The following is a 9,819-nucleotide window of genomic DNA, read 5'->3' as shown; positions in this document are numbered from 1 at the left end:
TCCTCGAGATACTTTCAGATTTCTAGCATGTCCTGGTACTCCCAAGTTCCTGACATCCTGGAGTATTAGCTCTTAGGCAGACATTAGCTATTAGGACATCAGAGCAATTAATATATATGTACATGTAGTATATATAATATATTAGCATATTCCAAGAGAATGGCCCCTATACCATTCCCTAGGGAGGCTTCCTCTATGCAAGGGGAAATAGAAAAGGCTCAGCTGGCTTCTGCAAGGAGAAGCCGGTTCTCAAGTAAACTGGGTATTCTGGGTGGTGGCTTCAGCCCAAGACACCACCTTCATAGTTTGTCAAAGCTCAGTAGGCCTAGGTGGTCAAGAGCCACCAAGAATTCAAGACCCCAGTATTTGTTCATCCTCCATATGTTGATACACTTCAGTGGCATTAACTACCTCAAAGAAGTAAGCAGCCAGAAAACAGTAGAACATCATCGTCCCTGTGCAAGCAAAGCAAATGAAGCCAGAGTTCTTCTGGATCATGATCTTTACATGTTAAGGTTGTAAAGCTGTGAGACACCAACAGACTCACAGCTACTGAGCTAGAAATGGCAGGTGGGGAGGAAGGGGGGAGGGGAGAGAGGGAAGAGATCAGGAAGGAAGGAATGGAATGATCAAAGCCAGGACACAATGGAGATGCAGAAAATTTGCTCAGGTCCAAAAGCAAGCCTAAGAGAAAACCGAGGTCAGACCAACCAAGGACTGCAGAAGGCTGAACAACTCCATCTTCCATGGCCAGTTACCTCAGTGTTACCCCAGTAACCCTGCTATCCTTCTGCCAGAATGATCTCTAGCCTCACCTGCCCATGCTGGCCCTAGACACACATTATACTACTTTTCACTTCCCGTAGTCCACAGCTGGTCTAGTCAGTCAAGGACCCCAAAAACCCATTGCCAAGAATCTTATCTGGTGGACTGCAAACCTGGCTTCTATAACCAAGGAACCGTCATCTGTCCTAGTGAGGAGAGCAGAATCTTAGATTCATCTGACATCTGACTTTGTAAGATTTCGAGATTCTAGGTGGAAGACTCAAACAATTAAAAAAAACCTCTAGCTTTTCTTGTTTTGTAAGTGCTGAACTAAAATTTTTCCCGAAGACTACTCACTACTTTTTCTTCTCCACAAGAATGGAAACCAAAGGAAAGTGTGTGCATGCTGTCTGAGCAGGGCTTCCCCCAGTATAACTGGAGTCCCAAAGGAAACTGGAGGAAAGTCATCTGTTATGCTTGGAATGGATTCCAAGACAGGGGCTCTCAGCACTTCCTTTTTCTTAATAATGGTAAGCTGTGGGCTGATCTAAGATGTCCTTTTCCAATCTTTGGATGTCTCCTTCCCACAAACCCTTAGGAAATATGCAATCCTGAAGATCTGGTTCCATCTGGACTGGATCCTTTTCTCCTCATTAACATGCTATGTCACCAGACACACATTTCTATTCTGTTCTCCTGATTTTTCAAAAAGCATGAAGACAGGCAAAACACAGAACCCATGCTGTGTGGTCACCAAAGCAATGAGAGCCTGGATTTAAACCTTGTGTCCTTTACCTTCAGGACCTCCAAGTAGAATACTCGAACTGTCTGTGGCCCCAGTCAGGTAACTGACAGCTCCCTTAGCTCAAGGATGAGCTTCCCTGCTGCCCCTACATCCAGCCATCAACCTCACCAAGAGGCAAATCGCCTCATCCTCAGAGTGACAGGGGGAAGAGTCAAGGTCAGGAGCAGGCTCCAAAGGACTTTGTCCAGAATTGAGCAAGGACTTTCAGGATTACCAACATCATAGCTCAGATGAGAGTCCCAGGAAGGAAACAAAACCAAAGTTTGGAAACTTTGACCCTGCAATGAAGGCAAAGGAAACTTTCTTGGGAACACAGCTAGAAGTCAGTACAGAGTAGCTGCAGAGGTTTGTGCACTTCTCAACAGGACTTTTCGTCCACATTACTAAGTATTTGATTTGCTTCTATTTACTGGGACTCAAAGCAGGGCAAAGTCATTGCTCAGTAAGTCAGTACTTTCCTCACTAAATTCTTCAGTCCAAGATTAGACCTGGTTCCAGCCCTGAAGATTTTTGGCACAGTTGCCAAGCTCCCCCTCCCAGAGATACAACTAAACAAACTGAAGGGAAAAGAAAAGGCCTCCAGGTAAGGCACTACTTTGACCTGGTACAAGAGGGTGGCTGTCTCTAGCCCAAGCTGGAGGTAGCTTGGTACAGCAGAGGAGAAAGGACCAAGACCAATTCAACTCCTGCTCCTCCACAAATAGATTAGGCCCTAGCTTGCTTCATACTGGCAGAAACCACTACCTCCGGTGACTTTTTTCCTTTAAGATATTGAAGTCAGAAATCTCTGAGCCAAGGAAAAACAGGTGAGAAATCCCCACATCAATCCTTGACAAGGAAGCTCCTTTACCCACTTCACCATCCCTGTTACCACCACATCCAAAACCAGTGAGTTCTTATAAACGTCATGCTGGTCTCCTGTGACCCTCTGCCTGCTAACAATGCAGATTCTGCACAAGAAGACATTTGACCTGTTTTCAGGATGCTCTGTCCCAAGACTCATCCTTCTCTATTTCTGTTCCCTGGGGATGGAGATTGAATGCTTCAAGGGCTGAGGTCTGGCCCTCCTCATAGATGTGGTTGGACCAGACAAAAGCTTTCCATGAGAAATGAACTCAATCCAAAGTGAAACAGACTCCTTCACAATAGCTACTAGATCACCCGTCAGAGGTTAAGCATTTAAGATAGGCCAAGGGGCTCAAGGCTATAAGCCAATAGTAAATGAGGCCTGAAAAACCATTCAAATATGGTATGTAAAGGCTCTGCAAGCAGAATTGTTTCAACTGAAAAGCAAGTGAGCTTCACTGAAATCTAGATTGACCAAAAATAAAATCATCTATAGATACTTGAAATGAGAGGAAGGGAGAGACAGAGGTATGTCGGAAGGGAATATTCTAAGTTTGAGAGTGTAGAGAGCACAAGGGTGCACAGCTCAGGCCCAGCTAGTTGGCTCTGGCATGTACTTTACTGAAAAGGAAGATCAGAGCTGGAAAGCAGGTGACTGATATCAGCAGGCGCTCTTTGGAGATGGCACCTTTCCAGAGAACCACCAGTTCCTTGCTGTCAAAAACATACAGGAAGTTGCCCAAGTCTGGGAATGTTACTTCCTGAGACCATAGAGAAAAGAGTGGACTGGGAGAAGTCCCCTAGCTCCCTGCAGCAGCGCAGCCTAGCCCACAAGCCCCAGGGCAGCCCACCTGGACTCTCCACCCCCACCGAGAGCAGGCACTTTGCAAACACCCGATTTCATTTACCCAGCTGCCTACACTTAGCTTGCTGCTAGCCTTACTCAGCCCTCTTGGGAACGGGGCCTCGCCCATTCTCCCTGCCCTTGGTTTCTTGTTTGTGAGAAGCCTCAACTTTGTCACCATTTTCAGTGATCTCCACACCACGGCCTGACTGAAGAGGGAGGCATCAATATCTTCCACCTGAGCCAGGGTTAGGCCCTTCTGGTTCTTCCCGCTCCTTGGTCCAACATCTGAAGCCATTTGTGCCTTCCTTCCCTGAGATCACAGCCAGTATAAGGTCTCCCCTAAGAGCTAGAAACCTGTCATGCTACAGTAGAGGCCTCAAGCCAAAGTGGGTCCCTGCCAATGCTTGTATCAAGAGACCTGTCATGAGCTCCAGTTAGCCCACTTCTGAGGTCCAGCTTGGGTGCATTCTCCCCCCTCTTGTTCCCTATCCAGGGAACCCTTCAAGTTCTGGGTTCTGGCCTTCTTCCCGTCATTGCTGGGCAGTGGCTCACACATGGCAGGTAAGATAGGAGTCACAGAAAGCTCCGGTTGTCCACACTCAAGCCTTGTGCTCAGAGTACCTCCCTGAGCTACCAAGCAAGTCAGACTCCAGCACCAGAGCTGGATGGCCACAAGGCTTTAGAAGCAAACAAGGTTATTCCTGGCATCTAACAGCCAGCTTCTTGATGAGTCAAGCCTCTGGTTTTGAGCCAGGCCTTTTAGAAAACAAACAAAAAACCCTCTTGGTTAGAGGCCCAAAGTACCCCAGCATGGGCTAGAAGAGCCCTTTCCCGGGGTCCTGCCTATGACATTCCTCTGTAACTGGGGTTGCATTCAGCCCTTCTGGGAGCTAGACAGGGTTAAAGGACCTCTCTTCAGTAACTGAAGCCAACACTGTTTCTCCCATCCAAACTCACAACCCCTAAAGTTCAGCAGGCAGAGCAGACAGCCTCAGAAAGCTCCTTGTCCCATTGCCCGGTGTCAGATCTGAACAGAACCAGTGGTAGCAGCACCTCCCTGGCTCCCTTTCCAGCCAACCCAGTAGCCAACATTACTTTTCTTCAGACCAGAAGCTGCTAGAATTCCAACTTCCTTCTCCCTCCTCTTCTTTCACCTTTTACCAGTGGGAGCCTACACTCCACCTCACACTCTGGAAATTTCTAGACCCCCACCCACAGTTCTTTCTTCTCTAGCTGCTGCTTAACTGAGGACTGGCAAGATCAACCGTCCCCCGCCGCTCCCTCCTGCTTCAGGCCTGTGCCCAGAACTCCATGCTGAAGCCAGGCTGAACATTCCCAGTGCAAAAGTGCTCATCTAGCCACTTGTCTTCTCCCTGCCTAGACAAAGTCCATCTTCTGGAGAAGCAGGCCCAGACCCTATGGAAGAGAAAGTCCCTATTTATCCTCAGCAGGCATTTGTTCCTGGCTTCCCTAAAAGCCACGAATCCCCTCCAGACTCAGCCAGGTCGGTCTACTTCCCAGTCCAATAACTCCTTCTAGTCCATGGACAGAAGCCCAAGAGACCCTCTGCTCTGTCAGACAAAGAGAACTTTAGCTTCCTCTAGAGACCTGTTTTAGCCTACAGCATGGCTGGCTAGAGTGACCGGTACAAAGCGGACCTGAGGGCTTGATGGGAAGCAGGTTTTTATAGACCCGCTTGGGCTCATTCTTCTAGATCAGCTGTTCTCAACTCTGCAGCCTGCATTAGAATCACTTGGAGAGCTTACTAAAACACACCCTCTGGGCCCCATCCCTAGAGTCCTGGATTCAGTAGGCCTGGGCTAGAATTGGAGAATTTGCTTCCCAACATGCTTGGTTCCCAGGTGGCACTAATATTACTATTCTACTGCCTCCATATTGAGACCTACTGTTCCCAAGCCTCCAGAGTCTATGGCCAGTGGAGGGCCATCAGCCAGGATTGTCTGTACACAATAGCTTCAGGATTTGGGAAATGGCTAAGAATGGTCCACTTGATTTTCTGGATGTCTTAATGTTTCCTTAATTGTGGTGGTGGTGGTAGCTGTTGCTGGTGGTATTGGAGGTGAGTGTGTGTGTGTGTGTGTGTGTGTGTGTGTGTGTGTTTGTGTGTGTGTGTGTGTGTGTGTGTGTGTGTGTGAAGGTGTGGTCTTGTGCTTGAATTCAGGGCTTGGAAATGTCCCTGAGCTTTTTTGTTGAAGGCTGAAACTCTGCTTCCTGCTTTCTGGTGGTCAATGAAAGAGAGGAGTCTCACAGGTTTCCCTGCTTGGGCTGGCTTCAAATTGTGATCCTCAGATCTGAGCCTCCTGAGTAACTGGATTACAGGTGTAAGCCACAAGTGCCCAGCTTGATTTTGGGTTTGATTGACAACAATGATACCTATTTCTTGGATGCAGAAAGCTGTTTTATACATTACACAGTTATACACATAGATTTTACAATATATACATTTCATATTCTGATGGTATCTATGTACAGTAACAAAGAAATTTGAATAGTTAGCTTCCCTGTTAGTTAAGAGAAACCAAGGCCTGCAGTCAGTTTCTGCTGCTTTTCCTTTTTCAAGCTTGCTTTGCAAACCAGTGTCTCCCACTCAAATATAATCGCATCAATGCCACCAGGCAGTCCCTTCATTTTAACAATTGCTAAACAAGCCCTAGGGAGATGGAGTGTTGATGGGGAAGTCAGTGGTGTTTTCCTCTTTTTCACGCATGTGCTCTTTGAGTGTACAGGTGACAGGCCTGCTACACAAGCCATGAGCAAAGCAGGAGCACCACACCTGGGAGTGACTTCCCTAGGGCCACAATGCTGCAGAGCCAGGGACCCCACATCATCAAGGCCCAGCTATGCTTAGGCCCCCAAATCTCCTGAACAGTGGGTGGGCTTTTGCTCTGTTCTACCATCATGGCTTGGTGGTAAGCTCAGGAGGGAAATCTGAGAATCTCAGCAGATTTCTTCCGATTCCATCCCAGCTCTACAGATGAGACAGATGTCCCCCATAACATGGGCACAAGTCCCATAGCCTGTAGAGCGCCACATGCCAGGGCTTTCTCCAACCCACGTTGGGGGCAGAGCAGTTCACTGAAGCATTTGGGATTTGAAGTGCCACATGCTTAGGTTTGAATTATGATTCCCACATGATCAGCTGCATGACTTTAGGCAAGTTGCTTAAACTTTCTGAATCTTTGTGGGTTTTTGCCTTCTGTTTTTTTTTATTTTTGTTTTTGTTGTTGTTGTTTTGGGTCCAGTCGTGGGGCCTGAACTCTGGGCCTCGGCGCTGTCCCTCAGCTCTTCAGCTCAAGGCTAGCACTCTACCACTTGAGCCACAGCGCCACTTCTGGCTTTTTTTTTCTGCTTATGTGATGCTGAGGAATCGAACCCAGGGCCTCATGCATGCAAGGCAAGCGCCCTACGACTTCACCTTCTCAGCTCCGCATTCTAGTTTGTTTTTTTTTTTTTGGTTGCTGTTGTTGTTGTTGGTCATGGGGCTTGAACTCTGAGGGTTTTTGTTTTTGTTTTTTTTTTTTTGGTGGTGGTTGTTGTTGGTCATGGGGCTTGAACTCTGAGTTCTGTTTTTTTTTGGTTTTTTTTTTGGTGGTGGTTGTTGTTGTTGTTGGTCATAGGGCTTGAATTCTGAGTGTTGTCCCTCAGCTCTTCACTCAAAGCTAGTACACTACCACTTGACCCACAGAGCCAAATCCGGTTTTGTGGTGGTTTATTGGAGATAAGAGTTTCCTGAATTTCTTGCCCAGGCTGGCTTTGAACCACAATCCTCAGGTCTCAGCCTCCTCAGTAGCTAGGATTGCAATCGTGAGCCACTGGCACCTGGCTTCCTTCTGTTTTTTTCAACTGAAACTACTAACCAGGAGTTGTTGAGAGGCTTCAATTTGATGCTAAAAACACTACTCCCCAGGTTGGAATCCTGTTGCCACTGCCCTTGCTGTGCATGGAATTCAGCTGTGGAAGTCTGGCTTAGGCCTACCCAGAGGGCCTGCTTAAGGCCAGGGTGACTCTTGGCTCCAAAGTCTCACTGCGAGAAGATTTCATAGAATGACCACAGGGTTGTGGTCTTAGATCTGGTGAGGCCCCATCTTTTAGTTCTTGGGGTGGCCTGACTTAGGCTGCCTATTTCTCTTATGTCTCAAGCTGCTGGCCTGTGACCTAGGCTGAGAGCCAATCCCCAGATTTGGGAGTGTTCCCCCACCCTCAACAGGAGCTGACAGGAGGTTCACTGTCCACCTCATCCAGCATTGCAGCTGCCAGGAGGCAGCCTCACTCCACAGCTGGAGTACATGGGCCAGGACCACACCCTCCAGGGGTGACTCCAGGCCTGTCTCCAGGCCAAACTACCTGCTGGCTGAAATGTCATTTCTTAGAAAACCACTGAAAAAGCCAACTGATTGTCAGTCAAACATGGCTGTGGTCAGGTGACCCCAAGGAGACATACATGAACTATTTCAATTTCTTTTCTGTTTCTTCTTTCTTTCTCCCCCTCTCTCTGCCCCTCTCTCTTCCCTTCTCTCTCCCCCTCTCTCTCCCTCCCCTCCTCTCATCTTCTCTCTCCCCCTATCTCATTCCCCCCTCTCTCTTTAAAACCAGTCCTGGGGCTTGAACCCAGAGGCCTGGCACTGCCCCTGAGCTTCTTTCGGTCAAGGCTAGGATTCCACCAATGGAGCCACAACACCACTTCTGGCCTTTTCTGTGTATGTGGTATTGAGGAAAGAAACCCAGGTCTTCATGCATGCTAGGCTAGCACTCTACCACTAAGACACATTCCCAGCCCCTATTTCATTTTTAACCCATGTTTAAATATCAGCATCTTACTGGGCTCTGTTGACTCATACTGTAATCCTAGCTACTCAGGAGGCTGAGATCCAAGGATCCCAGTTTGAAGCTAGCCTGCGCAGAAAAGGCCCTGAGACTCTTATCTCCAGTTCACTACCATAAAAAGCACACCTGTAATCCTAGCTACTCAGGAGGCTGAGATCTGAGGATTGTGGTTCAAATCCAGCCATTTTTGTTTATTTGTTTGTTTGTTGGCCATGTGATCTCTGGGCCTGGCACTGTCCCTGAGCTCTTCAGTTCAAGGAGAGCCCTCCACCTCTTGATCCACAGTGCCACTTCCAGTCTTTGGGTATTTAATTGGAGATACAGGGCGAGGGCTCCTTGACCACCGGGAAGTAGCAGGGACAGAGAGGCCCATACCAGGGACTTGCATGGCTTCCAGAGCACCCCTGAACTCCCTGGGTTTTGGTAGCTCAACTTCAGATCCTGGGCTAGAGAGTCCAGGGAATGCTTTTGCCAGGAGGCCACAGCACACTGGGGAGCGCCAAGAGGGGGTGCATTGGAGCCTGCTTCCTGAGAGATGCAGGGCAGCCCTCAACCAGCTTGGCTGCAGCTGCTTTCACCAGCTGGCACAGCCAGAGGTAGAGGCTGGGGCCAGGGAGAGAGCACAGGGGAGAGGCTCCTGAGCCCAACCACAGGAACACATGGACCAGGACCAGGGCACTGGGCATGCTGCTACTGGAGCTGCTGCTCTGCTGGGGCCCAGGCTGAACAAGCAGGTGGGAAACAGCCAGGGACCAGATTAGGCAGGAGTGGTGGGTGGAGGGGACCCTGTTTACCCCCCCCCCCCCCTTGAACTTCCCTGAGCCCAGCCCGAAGTAGAGGTGGTTCTTCCCTGAGTTTGCACCCACTAGCAAAGTAGGCAGGGGCGCCCCACGACACCAGGCAGATTCCCTGTACCACCAAAGTGGGCGATGGAGTGGGCCTGGGGTGATGACCCACCCAGTGGTGGGCACCCAGGAGGGAGAAGCAGGCTTACACCTGCAGGGAGACCTAGTTGTGTAAGATAAATCTACAGGAAGAAACCTATGAGGGTGGAAAGCTGCGTCCTAGAAGAGAAGGTCAGATATTCTAGCTCTCATGGCCCTTCCAGAGATGACCACAAAACTGGACACTGAATACTATAGGCAAGCATATTTTGTCTCACACCTAGAAAGCAAAGGAGATAGATAATAGAGAGTTGAAGGGTAACAAGAGATTTAGGACACACCTGTAGGACTAAAGATCTTAGAAAGATTCAAACCTGATCTCAAGCAAGCCAAATATGCCATTCCTACCACATAGGAGCTATATGTGCTGCCAGAGATGGAGGTAGTAGGCACGAGAGAGATATCAGCTTTTACTCCAGCCAAGAACCTTGAAGATCAACTTTCCAGAAGCCCAAGCAATGAGGTATACATACCATAGCAGGTAAAACAGCAACTTGAAAAGCAAGATTATAGTTGAGTCATCCAGGGAAAGAAAAAAATGTTTCATTCCATACTCAATGCACCTTCCCCATGGCCTCTGCCCTGGCTAGCAAGGTCTCAGAATGACACATCCCTGCATAGTGGGCTGCTGTGACCACAGAGACCCTGGAATGGGCCCTAGTCTCAAGCCCTCAGCTTTAGGCTCATCTCCAGGCTCTGCCACACCAAACCACAAAACAAGATGCCTGCCTCAAACTTCACCAAGTTTCAGGAGCTGTCTAGCACAT

Source organism: Dipodomys spectabilis, unplaced genomic scaffold (assembly GCF_019054845.1).
Source record: "Dipodomys spectabilis isolate Male_0828 unplaced genomic scaffold, ASM1905484v1 ptg000207l, whole genome shotgun sequence".
NCBI lineage: Eukaryota > Metazoa > Chordata > Mammalia > Rodentia > Heteromyidae > Dipodomys > Dipodomys spectabilis.
Note: the sequence above shows the minus strand (reverse complement) of the source record.